Here is an 11561-nt window from a genome sequence, read left to right on the forward strand (position 1 = left end):
CAAGTTAGAAGTCTTGAGTCCTGGCCCAGTAGGGAAGAGGAGCTGGGTCCTCTGGCCGCAGGGGGGTGCCACTGCACTGCTCTGGAATCCACTGAGCATCTGGACTCTGAGGTGGCTGTGTGTGACACCACTTCACCCCCCCCTTCCCACCCTATCCTGTTCATACCTACTTACTAACACATGCTCCCGCCCCCCGCCCTTTTATTTGAACACTGGTTTAGGTTTACAAAGTTGTTCATAATGATTTGTTACAGACATTCAATATCCCAACATCAATTCCACCACCAGTGTCACCTTTCCTTCAGTTGTCTCCATTTCCCAACCATCCCCCCAGCCTGTCCCCTTAGCAGGCACAAAATACTTTATTTCATATTGCTTGGTTATATGCGATGGCTAATGCAATTATAAAAAAAATACTTAAGAAAAAGAAATTTATGAAAATTGCTATATCTCATCATGGGGACATTTAGTCCTTGTCTGAGGGTTTACCATGCTGTGGTTGCAGTTAAGCCTTCTGTGTTAATGTTTGTGTTTATTGAGCTTAGTTGGTGTTTGTTTTTTTTCTTAATTAGTTTCTATGTTACCTTGCCATCTAATGTGCTGTGCTCCTACTGGAACGTCAGTATTGTAGAGTTTGGATGTGTTGTGGTAGCCACAAGCTCAAGAAACTCTGGGATATTTAATTGGGCAGTGAGCTTACATGGTGGCGGTGGTGCCAAGTGGGTGGCTGCTGGGGCTTTCGGAAAAAAAAAAAAGCACAACTCCTGCCTCTGCACTCAGGAATTACCCCTGGCGGTGCTCAGGGGACCATATGGGATGCTGGGAATCGAACCTGGGTCGGCCGCGTGCAAGGCAAACGCCTTACCTGCTGTGCTATTGCTCCAGCCCCCAGCTGCATAGTATTCTATTGTATAGATGTACCAAAGTTTATTTAACCAGTTGTCTGTTTCTCAGGCTCTCAGGTTGTTCACAGATTCTGGCTATTGTGAACAGTGCTGCAACAAACATACAGGTGCTGATGCCATTTCTACTGTGCTTTTTTTGCAGCCTTGGGATATATTCCCAGAAGTGGTATTGCGGGGTCATATAGAAGTTCAATTTCTAGTTTTTAAAGAAATGCCCATATTGTTTTCCAAAAAGGCTGGGCCAGTCGGCATTCCCACCAACAATGAGAGTCCCTTTCTCCCCACATCCAACCTGCACTGGTTGTTCTTATTCTTTTTGATGTGTGCCAGTCTCTGTGATTAAACAGGTCTTCTGAAAGTGCCACTGAAGCACTTTGGGGAAATGTTCTGATGAGGGGTCACATCTACAGGACTCTGACCGAGTTGGCAAAGTTCTGAGAGTCTGTTAGGAAGACTTCCAAAGTGAGGCACTATGGTGCTGCAGAAGGCCGGCATCAGCAGAAACAGGTTGTTCTCCTGCGTTGCTCTACAGCAAGGATATGCCCAGGGAACAGCCTCGTGCCTCCTTTTTCTCTTTTTTGGGAGGTTATACTCAGCAATGCAAGGGGATACCTGGTTTAGTTTAGTTCTTTTTTTTTCTTTTTTTCAGGGGCAAGGGTGGGTCACTCCTGATGGTGCTCAGGGACTAATCAGTGCTGGGGATTAAAGCCCAGGGCTCTAATGCAAAACATGCGCTCCAGCCCTTTGAGTTACCCCCAGCCTCAGGTGGCTCCTTTTTTCTGTTACATAACGATTTGGTATTCTTTCAGTCCACTCAAACTACCTAGATAAACTGAGACCAAATCTCAGCTTTGTTTTGTTTTTTCTTTTTGGGTCACTTCCAGCGATGCACAGGGATTAACTCCTGGCTCTGCACTCAGGAATTACCCCTGGTGGTGCTTGGAGAACCATCTGGGATGCTGGGAATCGAACCCAGGTTGACCTCGTGCAAGGCAAATGCCCTACCCCCTGTGCTATTGCTCCAGCCCTCCAAATCTCAGTTTTGAAGTGGGAGCATTACTCAGAAAACTAATGGCTTCCTCCTCAGGTCTAGGTCATCTATGACACTCTACACGTCTCAGAAATAAAGTTCTCTTCTGATAGCTGAGTTTTTGTCACAGTGGTGACAGTTTCTTTTGATGTCAGTAAGAAGAGTGCCTGGGCTCAGGAGCAAGTGGGGAAGCAGCTGTGACTCCAGCATGTATAGCATGTGTAGCAAGTGCCTTACCCCTATACTATCTCTCCAGCCTCCCAAATCACTTTTTTTTTTTTTTTTGCTTTTTGGGTAACACCCAGTGATGCTCAGGACTGACTCCTGGCTATGCACTCAGGAATCACTCCTGGCGGTGCTTGGGGGACCATATGGGATGCTGGGACTCGAACCCGGGTCAGCCATGCAAGGCAAATGCCCTACCCACTGTACCATCGCTCCAACCCCCCACCAGTCACTTTTAATATCCTTACATTTGCAAAATATTATCTATAATCACTATTTCCAATTTCTTTATTTGTTCTCCACAATCCTTCCTGTCTTCCTTTCTTTCCTCTTTCCCTTTATCTTTTTTTATAATGGAAGAACACAAACACAAAATAACACTATAGGTGTATGTTTAAAAAAAAGTTATCTGAACCTGTGTTCTATATGGAATAAAAGTAAATAAAAAGGGTTGGGGGTCTAGCTCAAGTGGTAGATCACTTGCTCATGTGCAGAGCCCAGATTGGTCCCCAGTACTACACAGCCCCCAAACACACCAGGCCAAGCTATGCAGGAGCGACTGGAGCAGAGTCAACAGACCTGTGCCTCTGGGCAGAGCACACGGGGAGTGAGCCCAGGTCCTCTGGCCACAGTGCCCCAGTAAAATAGTCAATAAGGAATGTTAACAATAGAATATGAAAAATTAAAGCCGAATATACCCACAAACAAACAAAAGCTGGGTGAATTCGTAGCCTACTGTCAACTCTTTTTCCTTACTTTTCCTTCCCTTCTCCCTCCCTCCCTCCCTCCCTCCCTCCCTCCCTCCCTTCCTTCCTTCCTTCCTTCCTTCCTTCCTTCCTTCCTTCCTTCCTTCCTTCCTTCCTTCCTTCCTTCCTTCCTTCCTTCCTTCCTTCCTTCCTTCCTTCCTTCCTTCCTCCTTTTCTCCCTCCTTTCCTCCCTTTCTCCCTTCCTTCCTTCCTTCCTTCCTTCCTTCCTTCCTTCCTTCCTTCCTTCCTTCCTTCCTTCCTTCCTTCCTTCCTTCCTTCCCTCCCTCCTTCCTTCCTTCCTTCCTTCCTTCCTTCCTTCCTTCCTTCCTTCCTTCCTTCCTTCCTTCCTTCCTTCCTTCCTTCCTTCCTTCCTCCTTTTCTCCCTTCCTGCTTTCCTCCTTTTCTCCCTCCTTTCCTCCCTCCATCCCTCCCTCCCTTCCTTCCTCCCTTCCTTCCTTCCTTCCTTCCTTCCTTCCTTCCTTCCTTCCTTCCTTCCTTCCTTCCTTCCTGCTTTCCTCCCTTCCTGCTTTCCTCCTTTTCTTCCTCCTTTCCTCCCTCCTTTCCTCCCTCCCTCCCTCCCTTCCTTCCCTCCCTCCCTCCCTCCCTCCCTCCCTTCCTTCCTTCCTTCCTTCCTTCCTTCCTTCCTTCCTTCCTTCCTTCCTTCCTTCCTTCCTTCCTTCCTTCCTTCCTTCCTGCTTTCCTCCCTCCCTCCCTCCCTCCCTCCCTCCCTTCCTTCCTTCCTTCCCTTCCTTCCTTCCTTCCTTCCTTCCTTCCTTCCTTCCTTCCTTCCTTCCTTCCTTCCTTCCTTCCTTCCTTCCTTCCTTCCTTCTTTCCTTCCTCTTTCTTTCTGTTTCTGATACATACCAGACAATGCTCACTGATCACTCCTGGCAGGGTTTGGGCTACTGCATGGAGTGCCAGGGGAGTTGGCTGGGAGCAACCCTTGTTGGCTGCGTGCATGGCAAATACCCTACCCACTGTACTATCACTCTGGTCTTGACTGTCAGCTCTTAATTCCCTCTTTCCAGCTGAATTTTTAATTTTCAGAACTTTCACACCAGGAACATGAAACTCTCTTTTTGTTTCATTTTGTTTTGGGGCCACACTTGGTAGTGCTCAGGACTTACTCCTGGCCCTGCCCTCAGGAATTACTCCTGGCAATGTACGGGAGACCATATGGGATACCAGGAATTTAACCTATGACGGCCACGTGTAAGGCAAGCCCCCTATCCACTGTGCTCTCTCTCCACCCTCAAGAACACAAACTCTTATATATTCCTGGTAAATGGTGACATTGGTACTGGCACTTAAAAGTCAAATTATCATCAACTTGTATGGTTGAAGTACATGCCTCAGTATCCAGCAATCTTACTTTTTTTTTTTTTGGTTACACCTGGCGATGCACAGGGGTTACATCTGGCTCATGCACTCAGAAATTACCCCTGGCGGTGCTCAGGGGACCATATGGGATGCTGGGAATCGAACCCAGGTCGGTAGTGTGCAAGGCAAACTCCCTACCCGCTGTGCTATCGCTCCAGCCTCAGCAATCTTACTCTTGATCATACAGTTTTGTGCTTGTGAGATATGCACTAATGTTCACACCCAGAACTGGAATGATCTCATATTTGCCAATAGGAAAATAGCACAATTGTGGGTATAATCACAAGACGCAACACCTAATGGTTAAAAGTGAGTGAACGACATTCTCATACCAGTGGGATATGCTCTGGTATGGAATACTAAAACACAAAATAATGTTCAGTATGAGTTCAATGTACAGAAAGTTAAACATACAAAACAAAATAATAACTGGATTTCCCTTTGCCACAATTCTCTGCCTCACCAGCTGTGTGTCCTATTATTTAATTAAACTTGACGCTATGTACTGGAATTCCCACCCCCCAGTATCAGATTTTTCAGGTGAGAGTTCAATGTTATAAGATTGGCCCCGCCTTCCCCATTTCTTCTACGTCCCAGAGGCCAGTAAGAGCCCTGGGCTGCTGGCCAACAGGGTAAAGATCACAGGTTCCAAAGGCCCCCTCCTTGGGTTGCATTAATTTGATAGAATGGTTCACAGAACTCAGGGAAACATTTACTGATGTTTACGAGTTTCACATGAAAGGTTGTGCTAAAGGAAACAGGAGACCATGCAGATGGGAGACATGAATATGGTGAGGGCTGTGGGACAGGGTGTGGCGTTCCCAGCTCCTGTCACCTTTGTGTGTTCACCAACTTAGAAGTATAACTGGCAAAGTTATGATATAAATACCTGGGCATCCACCACTAGTATAAGAAACAGCCCAGAAAACCACCAAGAGCACCACACTGTGAATCCTAGCCCCCAGATGTAAGTTCTAGCCTCAGTCTTGAGTTTCTCTGAAGATTTTATACTCTGGTCAAGTATTTATAATCATAGCTCCTCTTAGTGATACTTTTCAACTTCTGCTGATAAACCATTTCTTATTATTAAAAAAAACTAAATAGGAAAGAAAATATCAAAGTTTATTGCCAGGGTCCTCAGCCATAAGAACATTACAGCCAGATGAGAAAGGGGTTGGGATGCTACAAAAATTAGCCCTGACTGGGCCAGAGAGGTAGCTCTACGGCTGAGCACATCTATTGCATGCAAAAGGTCTGGGTTTGATCCCCAAACACTACAGGGCCCCCTGAGCACTGCCAGAACCAACCCCAGTGCACATAGAAAGGTATTTCACCCCCCCCAACTAACACAATTAACACTGGTCAAATAAGTCATTTGATCTTTTGCTCATTGGCATAACTATAGATTTTCTGAAATATAATGTCAATTTGATGTACAGGTGAATTCTGTCTTATGAAGGATTTAATGTGTTACTTACATTTAACTTCACATAGAACTGAAAAGCACAAGAGACAGAGAGAGGAGAGAGGGAGGGAGAGGGAAGGAGAGAGACAGAGGAAGAGAGGGAGGGAGGGGGAGAGAGAGAGAGAGAGAGAGAGAGAGAGAGAGAGAGAGAGAGAGAGAGAGAGAGAGAAGTGCTTGCCATAGAGGCAGGCTGGGGGGTGGGTGATGGGAGGGAAACTGGGGACACTGGTGCTGGGAATTGTACACTGGTGGAGAGATGGTGTTGGGGACACTGCATGACTAAAACCTAATCACAGACAACTTTGTAAGGGTCTATCTCATAGTGATTCAATAAATTTTTTTTAAAAAAGAACTGAAAAGCACATTGTTATTGGAGGGGAATTAAACTATAATGATATCAGTTTAAACTATATACCATTATAGGGGCCAGAGTGATAGCACAGTGGGGAGGGCGTTTGCCTTGCACGCGGCCAACCCGGGTTCAATCCCCGGCGTCCCATATGGTCCCCCAAGCACTGCCAGGAGTAATTCCTGAGTGCAAAGCCAGGAGTAATCCCTGAGCATCGCTGGGTGTGACCCAAAAAGCAAAAAAAAAAAAACCCAAAAAACTACATACCATTATAAACTATATATAAACATTATACCATTATATATTATATAATTAAAATATTATTAAATATATTAAACTATCTATAAACATTGCATAATTATAAACTATATTGATACCAGTTTAATAATAGCATTAAACTATAACAATAAAGTGATACCAGTGTGAGAGAAATTATCAATGGAAAATACAATAGAGGTTCTTTAAAAAAAGTTGTAGATTAAAAAGATTTTTCTCTTTTTTTTAAATTTAAACACCATGATAAAATGTTTTCCTTAATAAAGTTGTTGCAGCCATTTAGGCACTCAATGTTCCAACACCAGTCTCGCCACCTATGTGATTTTCCCTCCATCAATGTCTTCAGCTCCCCCTCACCTCCATACCTACACGCCTTAGAAGACACAAAAAACTTACTTCATATTGCTTGTTACAACAAAAATGGCAAGTGGAATAATCAGAAAACATATAAATAAAAGTCAGTTTGTGATCCTCGTTATGTCTCACAATGGTGTTACTTAAGTCATTGAGGATTTACTGAGCTGGCCAGTGCTGGTAGAGCCTTCAGTGTTACTGCTTTCACTCACCCAGCTTAGTGGGCTTCTATGCAACTTTCCCATCAAATTTGCTGTGCTCCTACTGTACTATTAGTACTGTGAAATAAGGTAGAAGTGTTTTGTGGCAGCATATGCACCCTGCAAGCCCATGTGCCCGTGGCGGGGTCCAGGGCTTGACCTCCAGCAGTAGGTACTGGCCAGGGTCTTCCAGTGTCTTGTTGAGTATCACGCCAAGGTTTCAGGAGCCTCCCAGTCCTATAAGGACTTTGACTCAGTTTCAATTTCTGTTTAGGTCTGTATCACTGCGGGTAGCTAAGAGCAGGGTCGGGACGGACCTCACACCCTCCAGAAGATGTGTGACCTTCAGGTGGGACTCGACCAGAGCCCCCTCCACGGGTGCCAGAAGTTTCAGCTATGGTGGTGTGTCGCTGATGATCTCGCCCTAATGAGTAGCTGTGCTTCTGGGCCACAGCGGGCTCTGGGACTCAGATCTCCCAGAGGCGGAACCAACAGACTACCCCGGACACTACCTGCCCGGAAGTGAGCACAGTGGATGCTCAGGTACCTGCAAGTAGCACTCAGATAGGAGGGACCGAAGGTTTCCTGGCCTCGGCTAAGCCGGGGATTGATCCAGGGAGAGGAGAAAACAAGATCTAGCACTGAACATGTCCTGCCACATGGGCACGGAGACTGAGTCCACCAACGGCTGCAGATGCCACCCCTGAGAGGGTTTGGCCCAGAGGGCAGAGGATCCAGTCCCTTCAGAGACTAAGGGGACAGGGCCTCTGAAAACACTGCTGAGCATTGTTTTCAGTGCCTGGGCAGCTGCTCTGGCGATATGGGGGACGTTTTCAGGCCTGTTTTGGTTCCACATCCAATGTGTTTGATGCCTTCACCCTGGTCAAGATCAGCAGACCCTTTCTCCTTTCTCAGAACTTGATTCCTATTCTGAGCTACTCGTTTTTATTCTAGGAATTTCCCAACAGTAAGAGAATCCCAGAGGCCTGTTTCCAGGCCAATTCTGGATTTCGTAATTGCTTCCCTCCACCCTAATTGTCCTTTCCTCCCTATTCTCACAATGGATACATGAGCTGTTCAGTCACCCTATACGTATGTAAAGTTTCTGAATTTTCTCACCCTTCTTATTAGACCCTGAAGCCCCCAAACACACATGATCCACCACTCTTTCTCTGTCTGTGGGGTCACACTGAGGTGCTGGGTCCTGTCCTTCAGAGACCTGGTAGCGTGATGGGGAAAACATGACCCTGTGTTACAGGGATCTGGACTAGTTCTGGGTTCTTTGGACAGCATGTAAGATTAGCACCCCAGTCCTCACAAGATTTTTGTGTTAATATCTTTCAATATTTTAGTTTAACAGGTCATGTAGATACATTTCTATTGGCTGCAGCAACCCTAGAAACAGAAATCTCTGTATCAACCCCTATAGCTGTCTCTCTTCCTTCTCCTCCTCCTCCTCTTACTGCCCCTTCTCCTCACTTCTCCTTCTACACCACACTGTCTCTTCTCTCTTTTCTTTTTTCTTCTTGTTGCTGCTACTGTTTGGTATGTGTATGTGCAGGGGAAATTTTGGCCACATCTGGCTATGTTCAGGGCTAACTCCCGGCTCTATTCTGGTGGTACTTGGGATACCAGGGTTGGAACCCAGGTTGACTGCATGCCAGATAAGCACTTACCCATTGTACTGTCTCTCTGACCCCTACGTCTTTTCTTTCATTCTCATCTCCCATTAAACAGTGACTTGGGTTTATGTCCATTACATATCTCTGCCCTTTAGTTATTTATTATACTTTCTCAATTATGCCCTATGAGATCATTCTCTAAGAACCAATCTGATTATATAAGCAAATAAAGGTGTAAGGGTATTATTGTATGACCAATAAATTATGTATGCCACTACAGGCATTTATAAAATTGTTCTCACATGCCTTTATGTAAATGAGGTCAGGAGGATGATCTACAGCATAGCAATATAAAATAGGATTTATAAGATGATCCATCAGTGGAGATAGTTTAAAGAACTGAGCACATGTTTTGCATGCTGGAACCTCAGATTTGATCTCTGACACTGTATGGCCTCCCACAACACTACCAGGGTGACATCTGACTACAGAGTCAGGAGTGGCCCCCAAACAATGGAGGATGTTCATTCTTCCCTATCTCTCCCCTTCAAAACACCCCAAAAGCAAAACCAACTACAAAAAGTAGGCAGTGCATGAGCCAGGAATATGCTTGGTCTGGCACACAGGGGCAGGGCCCTAGATTGATACTGAAAAAAATATGCAGCATGTCATCAGTGCAGGGCATATTGAGTGCATTGAATACTTGCAGCTTAGTATTATATGTTCTCCTGGTTGAAATATACTGTAGCAAACAGCTTCCATGGACTTCTTTGTACTGAGCCTATGTCCTGGACTCAGACAAGCTCAGGACGAAGAAAAGAAGATAATGAAAAGCATTTTGCTATTGACTTTTTTTTCTTCTTTTTGGGTCACACCCAGCAATGCACAGGGGTTTCTTCCTGGCTCTGCACTCAAGAATCACTCCTGGCGGTGCTCAGGGGACCATATGGGATGCTAGGAATCGAACTTGGGTCGGCCGCGTGCAAGGCAAACGCTTATCCGCTGTGCTATTGCTTCAGCCCTTTTGCTGTTGATTTTTTGGCATTAGTCCTCACGTTTCTCTGGGTACGACAAGATCTTCTCTCTATCCCACACAGCTGAGGATGACAAGGCGGCTGAGATCTGAGAGCAGTGAACCCCAGGGCAGAGGTGGTACTTCCTTCCAGGGGCCTGGGTTCTAGTGACTAGTGCTTGTGTCCTGTCCTCGCTGCATCTCCCCAGAGTGTCCTTGCACCCTAACTCCTGCTTGCCCCCACTCCCCAGGAGGATAGCAGCAGAACAGCAGCAAAAGCTGCTTATATGATCAAGTTCAAGTCCCATAGAGGCTTCCTGAGTCAGCAGAAAGAAGAGATTCTGTTGGTTGGTCATAGCAGCTGGTCCAGACAGATAGTTTTCCCAGAGAGGGAACTGAGCTGCAGGAGGATCCTGGTCACGGTGCTCCAAGGGAGATTTGTGGAGAGACTGTAGTCAAAGGGAAATCAGAGGGCTGGAGCGATAGCACAGCGGGTAGGGTGTTTGCCTTGCACGCGGCCGACCCGGGTTCGATCCCCAGCATCCCATATGGTCCCCTGAGCACCTCCAGGAGTAATTACTGAGTGCAAAGCCAGGAGTAATTCCTATGCATCGCCTGGTGTGATCCAAAAAGAAAAAAAAAAGGGAAATTAGAAAAGTGCCTGCTATGTGAGCAGAGCCAGTCAGAAAGCACAGAACGTAGGTTTATGTTCTTACTCTTGTGAAATATTAGAACACTGGGAAGCTTCTGATAAGTTAGGAAGGGAGAGGGAGAGGTGTAAAGTAGAAGGTGCCGTCAAAGCCCTGTGGTGTCTGGGAATCCTAAAGCTTGATTGTTCCCAACCAGGGATAGGTCTTGTTCCTTCTAGTTCCTTCCACCTTGTTTGTTATGATGCACAGACCACTAGGTGGCGATGTAGTACCAGATAAGCTGATTGCCTCACACAAGTTCCTCAGCAAAGGCTTCCTTGTTCTTTGGCAAACAAGTATGACACTTGCAAAAGGTCTGAATTTACCACACAGTCTTCAGACATTTGCATGCTTTTCAGGTGCTTTCAGGTCTTCCTAAAGAATTTGTGTAAAACATTTGAATATTTAATAAACTAAATATTTTAAAATATGTTCAATATATTGGTAAACCACATGGTAAACCAAATCCACCTAACTTACTTTATTTATAGATTAAATATATGTATTTTTATTTAAAACACTTTAGGGGCTGGAGTGATAGCACAGCGGGTAGGGCGTTTGCCTTGCACGCGGCTGACCTGGGTTCGATTCCCAGCATCCCATATGGTCCCCTGAGCACCGCCAGGAGTAATACCTGCGTGCAGAGCCAGGAGTAAACACTGTGCATTGCCAGGTGTGACCCCAAAAGCAAAAAAACAAAAAACAAACAAAAAAAACCAAAAACCAAAAAAACAACCATTTTAATTGAATTACTGTGAATTATAAAGTTACCAAGTTCTTCATAATTGACTTTCTGACATAAGATGTTCCAATACCAATCCCTTCACCAATATCCACTTCCTCCACCAATGTCTCCAATTTTCCTCCGGCTGCCTCAGCCAGCCTCTATAGCAGACACTTCCTTTTTCTTTTTTTTCTCCCCTCCCCCCTTAGGCACTGTGGTTTACAATACTGCTGTTGACAGGGGATCATGCATATCACTTTCCCTTCTTTTCAACACCTAGTCCCTGCCCAGGGTGACCACTTCCCTCTATCATTGTTGTACTGGTATCTTTCCTAACCGGTTCCTTCCTCACCACAACTGGTAAACTTCCTACTAAGAACCAGTTCTGCTATTCCTTTCTATTGCTTTGGGCATTTGTTATTTCCTTACTGTGTTTCTTTATATCCCTCATGTGAGTGAGATTATTCTGTGTCTGTATCTCAACCTCTCACTCATTTTACTCAGCATGATACTCTCCAGATCTATCTATATATCAACAATTGCATGACTTCATATTTTCTTATGAATGAGTAGTATTTCACCGT

Source organism: Sorex araneus, chromosome 2 (genome assembly GCF_027595985.1).
Source record: "Sorex araneus isolate mSorAra2 chromosome 2, mSorAra2.pri, whole genome shotgun sequence".
Taxonomy (NCBI): domain Eukaryota; kingdom Metazoa; phylum Chordata; class Mammalia; order Eulipotyphla; family Soricidae; genus Sorex; species Sorex araneus.